The following is a 12,106-nucleotide window of genomic DNA, read 5'->3' on the forward strand; positions in this document are numbered from 1 at the left end:
CCCAAATACTTGTATTTTTCAACATGATCAATCTTAGTGCTTTGTATTTCCTATGGTTCCCCCCTTTCTTCATTGTATACTATTATCCAAGACTTCTCTCTACTGAATTGCAGTCCCAATTTTTCTCCCTCCTCTCCACATATGCTCATTAGTTCCTGTAGCCCTACTCGGGTGTCAGCAAGCAGTACAATATCATCTGCATACATCAGTCCGGCTAGTACTTGAGCTACCTTCTGCCCTTCCAGCATATAGCTTATGTCAGTTCCTATTGTGCTCTGTTCTAGTCTCTTTTCCATTTGGCTCATGTAGATCATAAAAAGCAGAGGCGACAATGGACAGCCCTGCCTGAGACCTCTTCTTATTTTAGCTGGCTTTGTAGTTTCCCCCTCCCATGTTATCTCTACCTCATTATCTGTATAAACTTGTTGTAGGAACTCAATCATCTTTCTATCTAGACCATATTCCCTCAACTGGCTCCATAACTTTTCTCGGTTTACATTATCATAGGCTCCTCTAATGTCTAAAAAAGCTATCCATAGCGGTTTCTGCCTGGCTGCCACTATCTCTATGCACTGTGTTATAACAAATAAATTATCTAGCCTTCTGTTCCTTCTAAATCCATTCTGCAGTTCTCCCAAGATCTCTTCACATTCTGCCCATTCCTCCATTCTCTTTTTCACCATCTGCATTGCTACACTGTATATGACTGATGTGACTGTTATTGGCCTGTAGGATTTAATGTTGTCCTTGCTTCCCTTACCTTTGTAAACTAATATCATTCTGCTTGATTTCCAGTCCTGTGGAACATCTCCCCCTACTACTATTTGTTCAATAAGTTGTCGTAATTTTAATTTACTTTTCTGGCCTAATATGCTTATCAATTTCATAGGTATGCCATCAGGTCCTGTCGCTGTTCCCACGGGGACCTTGTGTTCAATTCTGTCCCATTCCTTACTTGTCATCCCTCTGTACTCCTCCTCTAATTCTGTCCTGCTGTTGTCATTGTTCTCCATTTCGCTACCCACTGGCTTTGCAAAAGCTGCCTCTATTGTTAACCTAATATATTCCTGAGCTTCCTCTCCCTCTACCTTTGTTCCTTCTGGTGTGGTCAGTGAGTGCTGAACCACCACAATGTGGCTGCAGATCCTGCGGTGCCGGTTTCGCTAAAACCATTATTGCGCAAACATAGACAACTTTTCGGGAGATATAAGACAGTGATTGTACAATCGGAAAGTTCAGTAAAAAACCGGGACTCTCCCGGGCGAATCGGGAGGGTTGGCAGGTATGCAATGGATGCGACAGCCAAGGACACCGGCGAGATTGCGGCCGGCTCATCATCGGCGGAAGCGGCAGTCAACAAGATGCCGTCAAGGGTAAGTACCTGCAGTCGCTGTGGTGGGGCCCACTCCCCCTCACAGTGCCACTTCTCTCAAGCACAATGCTTCACATGCGGGAAAACGGGGCACCTTGCACAGTTATGCCGAGGGGGGAGGGAGGATGAACACTGAACAGCAGCCTCAATCAAACCCAGGTTCCACGCAAACCCGTGGTAAGGGTAGTCATCGCAAGGGTACATGGCGGGGATGTGCGGCAGCAGGCTCGAGTTCCTCACCGGCCAGGCTCCACACTGTGGCCGAGAACCTGCCGATTTTCTACATGTGGCACACAGGCTGTGTTCTGTCATCTGTGCCACCGTATATGCTGAGCGTCGAAGTTTGCAGGCACCCCATTTCCCTGCAGCGGGGCACAAGGGCCAGTGTGCCGGTCATGGCCGGGAAACTGTTCAAGCATACCTTTCCTAGCGGTTCGGGCGTCATGCTGTGCAGCTACTCCGGACAGCTCTCCAAAGTGCAGGGTCAGGCCCAGGTCAACGTTCACTTTGGCGACAGGGAAGCCTTCCTTCCCCTTTACTTAACCAAGAGTGCTGCTGGGCTGAAACTGGATTCACACACTGGGCGTTCGTCTGCCGGCATACCAGGAAGCCGTCCTGCATGTGGTGAAAGATGTCCCAAGCCTCCTAACCAATTTCAAGTCCCTGTTCCAGCCAGGGACGGGCACATTCGCTGGCACCACGGCCGGCATCTATGTAGCTGAGGGTGTCTGGCCTCATTTTTTCAAGCTTCGCCCACTGCCATTCGCCATTAAGGATGGGGTCACCCAGGAGCTGCAACGGTTACAGCGAGAGAGCATCCTGGTGCCTGTCAGGACGTCTGAATGGGCCACTCCTATCGTTCAAGGCCTCAAGCGAGACAGCAGTGTCAGGATCTGCAGAGATTTCAAGGTTACCATCAAGCCCATCACTACAGTCGAGAAGTACTCGCTGCCCCGGATTGTAGATCTCTAATCAGCGTTGTCCAGGGCACAGAAGTTCACCAAGCTCGACCTCAGAGATGCTTATCAGCAGCTGATGCTCCAGGATGCCTTCCAGGATAAGTATGTCACGATTTTGTTACGCTAACGAAGGACGAAGGAATATGAACTGGAGACTATTGGAGAAGAACTATTGGAGAACTGGAGAAGAATATGAACTGGAGGTGCTTATCCTTTGTAAATACAAAGTGTATTTACAAAGGATAATGCAGCACTAGCCAGTTCAGCTGATAGCTTGAGAGCCAGAGAGCGTTCGTCGTCTTCGTCAGGGCGCCCGCATGCATCGGCCACAAGAGACACGCAGTATGCATGTATCATTATCCTCGACAGCGAAAGCACCGTCCCGGTGCATATAAATATTGGTGATGACAGGAGAGTAATATGGTTTGAGGCGTGCGACATGCACAACGTCAGTGGAATTCGGGACAGATGTGGCACTGGCACTGACTGGGGCGATTTCGGACGTAACTGGAGTCACGGCACGCAGCACTTGATATGGGCCTGTGTACCGAGACAGAAGTTTTTCTGACAGGCCAACATGACGAGTAAGGGACTACAGGAATACCAGAGATCCAGGCGAAAAGTGGACGTCTTGGTGTTGGTAATTGTAAAAATTTCATTGCTTTTCTTGTGCGGTCAGGAGGCGAGCGCAGGCAATTTTGCAGGCTTGGGCTGCCCTGGTGATGGCGGCAAGTGCATACTCGCTGGTCTCTGCTGCAGAGGATGGGAGAGATGCGTCCAGTGGCAATGTAGGTTCTCGGCCGAACAACAAAAAGAATGGGGAATAACCAGCAGTGTCGTGACGCAAAGAATTATACGCAAAAGTGACATAGAGTAGGCCAAGGTCCCAATCAGTATGGTCGGATAAAACATACTTTGCAAGCATGCCTGTTAGGGTACGATTCAGATGCTCCGTAAGACCATTAGTCTGTAAATGATAAGATGTAGTCAGCTTGTGCTTGGTTGAGCAGGACTGCAGGATGTCGGCAATGACTTTAGAAAGAAATGTCCGACCACGGCCAGAGAGCGAGCGCCATGCTGCAGAATCACATCGCTTAAAAGAAAATTGGCGACATCTGTGGCGCAGCATGTGGCGTAATCTGTTGCCACAGCGACCCACTTGTTGCCAGATGTGGATAGAGGGAAAGGGCCAAGTAAGTCCACACCAATGCGAAAGAATGGCTCCGAAGGAATGTCGAGCGGTTGAAGGCACCCAGCAGGGAGCGTTGATGGTGTTTTTCGGCGCTGGCGTTTCTCACCCGCCGCAACGTATTTCCAGACGGAGCAGGCAAGGCCTGGCCAAAAGAAATGTCGGTCAATCTGGTCGTAGGTTCACGAGACGCCAAGGTGACCTGCCGTTGGTAAATGGTGAAGTTCTTGGAGAACAGCTGACTGGAGGTGCTTAGGAATGATGAGGAGTAGGGCAGGACCGTTGGGATGTACATTGTGGCGATATAATACACCATCCCAGAGAACAAACAGGTGAAGGGACAAACCACAAGACGAAGATTCCAAACCATCAATGTTGGCGTGCAAGGTGGCATCACGGCGTTGCTCGTCGGCAACGTGTAGCAGCTGAGAAACAAAGCAAATGCAAGTGTCAGTATCGGGATCAGGGATGACGGGTGGTTCGTCCACTGGATAGTGTGATAAACAGTCTGTGTCTTGATGTAATCGGCCCGACTTGTACACAACTGCATAGGAATATTCTTGCAGCCGCAGAGCCCAGCGACGAAGCCGGCCGGTAGGATCCTCGAGTGAGGAAAGCCAGCAGAGAGCATGTTGGGCCGTGATTACAGAGAAGTGAATGCCATACAAGTACGGGCAGAATTTGGAAACCGCCCAGACGAGAGCCAGGCATTCACGGTGTGTAATCGAATAATTGCACTCCGCTGCTGTGAGGAGGCGGCTAGCATAGGCGATAACACAATCTTGACCCTGTTGGCGCTGGGCTAAGACAGCTCCGATACTGTGACCACTGGCATTGGTACATAGCTCTGCAGGAGAGGGCGGGTCAAAGTGGGCCAGTATAGGTGGCGTGGTGAGGATGTTGGTGAGCTGGGCAAACGCAGCAGTTTAAGTTGGGCCCCACGTAAACGGCAGGTCCTTCTTCAGAAGATCAGTAAGCGGCCGGGCAATAGCTGTGAAGTCTTTAACGAAGCATCAGAAGTAGGAGCAGAGTCCTACAAAACTTCAGACGTCTTTGACAGACTGAGGTACAGGAAAAGATGTGACAGCACGAATTTTCTTCGGGTCTGGTTGAATACTGAAAGCGTCGTCGAGGTGGCCCAGTACCGTAATCTGCTGACGACCGAAGTGGCACTTCGATCAATTTAGTTGCAGCCCAGCCTCACGGAATACAAAGGTCTATTGATGAAAAGTCTTTGGCACCGCAGAGACAATCGAGGGCGTCGTCAGTGCGAGGCAAGGGGTGGACGTCTTTCTGGGGAATGCGGTTTAGATGACGATAATCTACGCAGAAACGCCATGTGCCATCTTTCATTTTAACAAGTACCACGGGTGACACCCAAGGGCTCGATGAAGGTTCAACAATACCTTTGACAAGCATCTTGTTCACTTCATCGTGAATAACCTCACGCTCTGAAGCAGAAACTCGATATGGCCGGCGATGAATTGGACTGGCGTCACCACTATTTATGCGATGCTTAACAATTGAAGTCTGGCCCAATTGGCAATTGTTGAGGTTGAAGATGTCGTAGTAGGAACCCAAAAGGCGGCACAGAGCTGCTGCTTGCTGAGGCAATAGGTCCTCAGCAATCATGGGTCGAAACATTGCGTCAAGGCAAATAGCATCCTGTGGACATGGTGAAGAACCTGAGCAGACGTCAATTGAAAACGTTGTGACGTGGTCATCTCCTATAGCACGCAGCGTTGCAACCGAGATGCCTTGGAGTAGAACTTCCTTTGACAGGTGAAAATTGACGATGGGGAGGCATGTCCTGTTATCGGCTACAGTGACGACGAAGTGGAGCACAGTGATATTGCGCATTAAAAGGACATTAGGAGCAGGTGTGACAACGTAATCACCATCAGGCACAGGAAAAGATGATAGCAAATCGACGAAAGTCAAGGCTTTAGGCGGCAGGCGGACGAAGGCGGTTGTACTAAAGTTGTTCGGCAGTTCGGCATGAATATGCGCGAGTAGAGGAAGTTCGAGGCAAAGGGTACTGGCAGAACAGTCGATCAAAGCTGAATGTGCCGCAAGAAAGTCGAGTCCGGTCAAGGCTGGTCATGGGGACAATTGGTCAGCGCTGTAAAAAGAACAGGAACGTGGCGGTCGGCGATACTAATACAGGAAGTACACATTCCAGTGACGTCAACAGCGCTACCATCAGCCACGCGTACGGCTAGAGTAGTAGGAGGCGTGAGAACCTTCTTCAGTCAACGACGGAGGTTACAACTGATTATGGACACCCGGGCTCCAGTATCTATTAACGCCGTCAAAGGGACACCGTCGACGTGAACATTCAGTAAGTTCTGGTTCGTTGAGAGCATCAATGGAAGATTTCTACACGACGAAGATAATGCAGCACTACCCCCGGGAGCTGCATGGTCTAGTTTTCCATCCGGGAGGGTCCATAATTGGTTGGCGACGAATAGCGGCGTGGCTGGGGCAACGGGGACTGACGGCGCTGAGGTGACGGCGAGTGAGCACGACGACTGTCATCGACGGATACACCTGAGGTAGGAGGCATACGGTGAGGCGAGTAACGGCACGGGTCAGCATATGGGCAAGGAGACGGGGAAAAGAAGCTCGAATACAGCGACGTCCAGGAGCTGCGGCAGTGGTGAGCGACGTGGCCAATGCGGAGGCAACGGAAGCAAATGGGCCTCACTTCTTTCTTGCGCTTGCGCAGATGAGTTTTGTGTCTTTTCTTTTTTCGCCTCAGTGCTCTCTTCATTTGATAGTCGGTGTTTGTGTTGTCCACTTCTCTACTCTTGTGTCCTGTCTGCATGCCTCACTTCTTTTTTGCGCTTGCACAGATGAGTTTTGTGTCTTCTTTCTTGTTTCGCCTCAGTGCTTCTTTCAGGTATAGTCAGCGTTCGTGTTGTCCACTTCTCTACTCTTGTGTCCTGTCTGCATGCCTCACTTCTTTCTTGCGCTTGCGCAGATGAGTTTTGTGTCTTTTTTTCTTTTTTCGCCTCAGAGCTCCCTTCAGCTGATAGTCGGCATTTGTGTTGTCCACTTCTCTACTCTTGTGTCCTGTCTACACGCCTCACTTCTTTCTTGCATAATTGTCGTCCAGAGTTCTCCACTCAGTAGGGTTGTGGTATCTTGAAGGGGAATACCGATCGCTGTGAGGCATAGGTGTCGGCACCGGTCGGGCGTCAGGTCGGGAGACGGAACAGGCAGCAGGAAAACCGAGGTTGGCGAATTCTTGCTGCACAACTGCCTGAATAAGAGAGATCGCTGAGGCTGGTTGGTCAATGGTGGGGTAGAGTGGGCGTGGATGGAACGGCGCAGTACTTGTAGCCTTGAGCTCGCGGCAAACAATACGAGTGATGGGCTCATATAAGGGTGGTCAAGCGGTAAGGTTGATGCAAGACAAGATCACAGCCGTGTTAGGGTGCCGGGAGAATTGTGGAATGACGCGGAGACTTTTGACGAGCTCAAAGTGGCCGCATTCCTTGACAATGACGCCGATGGTAGACACATTGTTGAAGATCAACAAGTTGAACGCGTCGTCCGCGATCCCCTTAAGGGGGGACGTGGGTCCTAAAAATTGTTTTCTTATTTTTGGTTGAATCTTTAATAAACTCCACTGTCTGGGGTAATTTTTCGTGCTGATTTCAGATCTGTAATTAGATTTTTGATAGCTGTAGCAGTTCAAAAAATACTGAGGTCTGAAGTCAAATTAATTTCAAGCTCGTTACGGGGCTTTTTGATGATTCCGCCTTGCTAAACCAAAAACTAAATGCATGACACCATTGCTAAAGACATACTGTAGAGGGTGATGCTATTTTTATTCATTTGGAAGCATTTTGCGGACAAGAAAACAATCTTGCATTTATTATGAACATTTTTTCCTAATTAGCAGCAATTACTACACCTGAATGTAATTTTCATGACGGTGCAAGAGTAATAAAAATAGCACCACCCCCCAGATCATTTCAATACGAATAAAATGATACCACCCTTGTCATTTTTGGCCAAAAACAACCCAGAAAAAACACCCGTAAGGCGGAGTACAGTGTGCAAAAACATCGAACTGAAATAAACGCATTTGAAGTTTCAAACAAATGTAGCTTTTGCTGAAGTGAATCTACACTAATACTAAGGCATCATTTTGAAGCTCAATGTTTTGTAAGAATGGCCATACTAAATGTGTGACTGCACACTCTAAAATAATAGCACACTGGCCACTGAACTAGCACAAGAAACTTTATTAGGCACCATGCTCTACAAAGACCAAGGTGCCTGGGTTTCAAACCGAAGTGTAGAACTCTGTGTGGGCATGAATATAGTTCCAGTGTTGTACATGCAGGCTGCCTGATTGATAGCAGTCTCCATTACAATCAGTGAGGCATTTTTTTTTTCATTTGGTAGAATTGACCATGTTACTGAATGAAGGCTCTAAGTGTAAGTAGACTTCCAAGTCATCTTCACCTGACAGTGGCTGTGGAACTTAGGATCAGAGAGCCAGTGATAGATATGCAGCTGCTAGGTGCTTTCCAGAATTTTACTTTTGTATGATGCCTCGATCACTTCTGCAGCCAGGTGTGTGCCAGCCCAGGGGGCCTAGTGCACAGAGCTCATGATGAGGTTCTCTTTATGAAGGGATGGTATGATAGATATTGTTACGAGCTATCGTGACAATATGATAATAGAGTGAACGCGCAATGTGCTTGGTTGCGAGTCCGAAGTGCCGATGTGCGAAGTGCATAGCTGCAGATGCAAGGAGCCGCGCGCGAAATTCCTAGCCGCGGGCTCGAGGAGTCGACCCTCGATGCGCTTGTTCGCGCAGTCGGAGGTGCCGATGCGCAAAATTATTAGGTGACGGTCCGAGAAGTCCGCGCGCGATGTGCATGATCGCCGAGTCGGAGACTCCCATTGCACGAAATGTTTAGCCGCGTTTCCGAGGATTGCGTGCGCGATACGAATTTGTCACGAATTCTAAACACCGAGTGCTGAAAGGCTTAGCCGCAAGTCCGAGGATTCCGCGCGTGAATCTTGGTCGCGAAGTCCGCGTCGCTGATGCTCGGAATGCTTAGCCGCGAGTCTGAAACGTCCACAAGCATAGGGATCGGCCACGCTACTGCAATGTCCGCGTAGCGCCCGTTTTGACACGTCGAGATTACGGAGAGTGGAGACATCAAACTCGCGAGGTGAAAAGAGCCGAGCAGACGACGCGAGCGCCGGACCAACGGAGAACCGCGCTGGAGTCACGTGGCGGGCGCGGCCAATCGCAGACTCTGGCACGACCTTCAATCATTTGCTTTTTTTGCGCTTGTTTCGGTAAGGAGGAGATCGCTGAAGCGGTAAATTTGAAGACGGAGAAATGCGCTTTCCAACAAGCCAAGATGGCGGCGCTCGGTCGCGCCGTTCCGGAGATATTGTGGCGTGAAAAACGGTTCTTTCTTGATTTCCGCGAGATTTTTTGCCAGCTTGGCTAATGAAACGAATTTTTAGAGCACTTCTTGGTGGTTTACTGGGATGATATTTGGGTATCAGGTAGAAAAAGGGTTATAGAAGCTGAAAATGTGATTTTCAAAAAATCGATTTTTTGGCCATTTTTCGCGATTTTTTCACCCGCGTCCCACATGGTCAACTTTGTCAATCTCGGCCATTTTGTCTTTGACTCTCCGGCAAAGAGCGAGCACGTCTTGTATAAGATATAACATTATCACTACAGCTCAATATGGCTTTCGTAAAAACAGATCTACTGAGTTAGCTCTCCTTGCTCAAAAAGAATTCATACTAAAAAAATTTGAATCAAAAAACATGGTACTAGGATTATTTCTAGATTTTTCAAAGGCGTTCGACCTTGTTAATCATTCTGTGCTGCTTAAAAAATTGGATCATTACGGTATTAGAGGCATAGCCCATATGCTGATTGCCTCATACTTGCGACATAGGTCTCAGTTTGTTAGTATTGCCGGTGAATGCTCCCAGTTGAAAGCGGTAGCTTCCGGCGTTCCGCAAGGTAGCATTTTGGGTCCGTTTCTTTTTGTTCTTTATGTCAATGATATTGTCCACATCGACAGCACTGCTAAGTACATAATTTACGCAGATGACACCAGCTTGTTTTTTTCGGGTACTTCAACTGCTGATCTCGCAAATCGAGCTAATAAAACCTTAAAAGAAATAAATACTTGGGCGGTTGATAATCACTTAAGAATTAACGTTAGCAAAACTGCAGCAGTCATGTTTCACCCACGTCACAAACACTTTGAACCTCCTCTAATTGAATTAAACAATACCAGAATAGAATTTGTGCAGTCTGTGAAAACTCTGGGCGTTTACTTTGCAGCAGATATGTCGTGGAACGATCATATTAATTACGTAGTTCAGAAACTTTCCAGAACAGTTGGTATCATGCGCCGCAATTGCTTTAATTTTCCTACATCAGTTAACTTGTTACTTTACCACTCTTTGTTCTCTTCCATAGCCAACTACGGATGTATGGTGTGGGCAACAACAACAGCAGGAAACAATAACAAACTCACTGTCTTACAAAAACGTATTATACGCATTGCATGTAAAGTGCTGTATTTCTTCCACACTGCAGGCCTTTTCCATCAACACAACATTATACAGATGAAGTCCATGTATAACTACAGACTGTGCTATAAATATAAACTCGCCATGATGAAAAATGATGACTCCTTGCTTAGACTTGCTGGGTTAGAGCAGAGCAGAACTGTGTATGATACCCGCACAACAGAACCTTGGAATGTTAAGAAATGCCGCACAAACTATGGCAAACAAATGTTGCAGCATACCTTACCGACACTTCTGAGCCATTTGTACTGCTACGAGAATATTGATTTATCTAATATTTCTCTGAAAAAATTGCCCCAAATGTTCGTGTAGTTTTGTACTGTACAAGTACAATGTACTGCGTACTGAACGTGCATGTCTCATTCTCTGTACCGAACGTACGTGTTTTTTTTTGTTTTTTTGTTTTTCTCCTCACGTTTTGTTTGTTGTTGTACTCCGCCGCCGTCAATGCTGCACTGTAAAAGGAAGCCAGGACCTCTCAAGCTGTCTATACAGCTTTTTCCCTGGCTGTCCTCGCAACACCAGTTGCGGAAATAAACCTTCAAACCTTCAAACCTTCAAACCTACGGGACATACAATTCAGTAGAAGACTGAACTCGGGTAGCAAGCTCTTTTCTAGCAGCCAGCTGCCGATCGGTGGGATTTCCAAAGAGGTCGGTGAGCTTCTCCTTGAAAGCATCCCAGCTAGAGATCTCGACTTCGTGTGTCCGGAACCAGACACGAGGAGTTTCGTCCAAGTAGAAGAGGACATTCGCTAGCATAATGGTAGGGTCCCAGCGGTTGTTTGGCTAAAACGCTCATACAGGGTGAGCCAGTCCTCAACGTTGACATTATCTTGGCTGGAAAATATGCCAGAATTGCAGGGGTTAGTAACCGTAATGTACGTGGTTGGTGGGGTCGCAGGGAGTAAAAGCAGACAAGGTGTCGTCACCGGGAGTCATTGCGGAAAGCAGGACGGTGCGGCCGCTGCGGAGCTCTGTGGCGAGGACGGGGAATGGCACCCTTCACCAAAATGTTACGTGAACGAAGGAATACGAACTGGAGACTATTTACAAAGTGTACTTACAAAGGATAATGCAGCGCTGGCCAGTTCGGCCGACAGCTCGAGAGCCAGAGAGCGTTCGTCGTCTTCGTCGGGGCGCCCGCGTGCATCGGCCACAAGAAACACGCAATATGCATGTATCAATATCGACAACTGTGGGGCTCTTCCGGTACACATGCTTATGTTTTGCATGGCCTCAGCCCCAGCCATTTTTCAGTGGGAGGTGGACAACCTTTTCAGGGCCACGAGGCATGTGGCGGTGTACTTGGACAACATCCTGGTTTCCAGCTGCAGCGCCGACGATGAGGACCACCTGCACAACCTGCACAATGTCCTGGCACAATTGCAGGACGCCAGTCTCAAGCTCAAGCTGGCAAAGTGTGTCTTCCTGGCACCCAGTGTTGAGCACCTGGGACATGTCATTTCTCAGGCCTGCCTGGCCCTTGGCCCCCGCCAGGGAGCAAGAAACATTTAGGAGTACTGGAAACTCCGCTGTTTGCGGCAACCAGAAAAAGTCACACGCCCGCGGAGCCGTTATCGTGCTGGCGGCCTGGAAGAAATTACCGCCGTTGAGAGCCCGCCGAAGCCGCCTGCCCGGGCGCTGCATTTATTTTTTTTCGCTGCGGCTTCATTGACGCGCCGCATGGCGCCGCCACTGTATACGGTCCCGTCGGCGCATACAACAATTGTGACCTTATCTGGTCGCCCGCGCTCGCTCGCGCTGACGGGAGTTTCACCTCCTAAATGTCTTACTCCGTGGCCCCCGCAAAGTTGATGCTGTGTTCAAAGCGCCTAAGCCCCATAACATGAAGGTGCTTCAGAGCTAGGTCAGCCTCATCAACTTCTGCAGGAGTTTCCTGCCGAACCTGTTGGCATATCTACAGCCACTCCATCTTCTGCTTCAAGATGGTCAGCAGTGGGTCTGGAAGAAGAAGCAGGACACGGCCTTT

General features: G+C 48.7%; 1 protein-coding gene across 3 annotated transcripts in view; it reads right to left on the minus strand.

The window, feature by feature from the left end:
• pyd (zonula occludens-like protein polychaetoid) overlaps nt 1-12,106 on the minus strand; it is a 468,585-nt gene that overhangs the window by 47,756 nt on the left and 408,723 nt on the right. The window lies entirely within an intron of this gene.

Source organism: Dermacentor variabilis, chromosome 5 (genome assembly GCF_050947875.1).
Source record: "Dermacentor variabilis isolate Ectoservices chromosome 5, ASM5094787v1, whole genome shotgun sequence".
Taxonomy (NCBI): Eukaryota; Metazoa; Arthropoda; class Arachnida; order Ixodida; family Ixodidae; genus Dermacentor; species Dermacentor variabilis.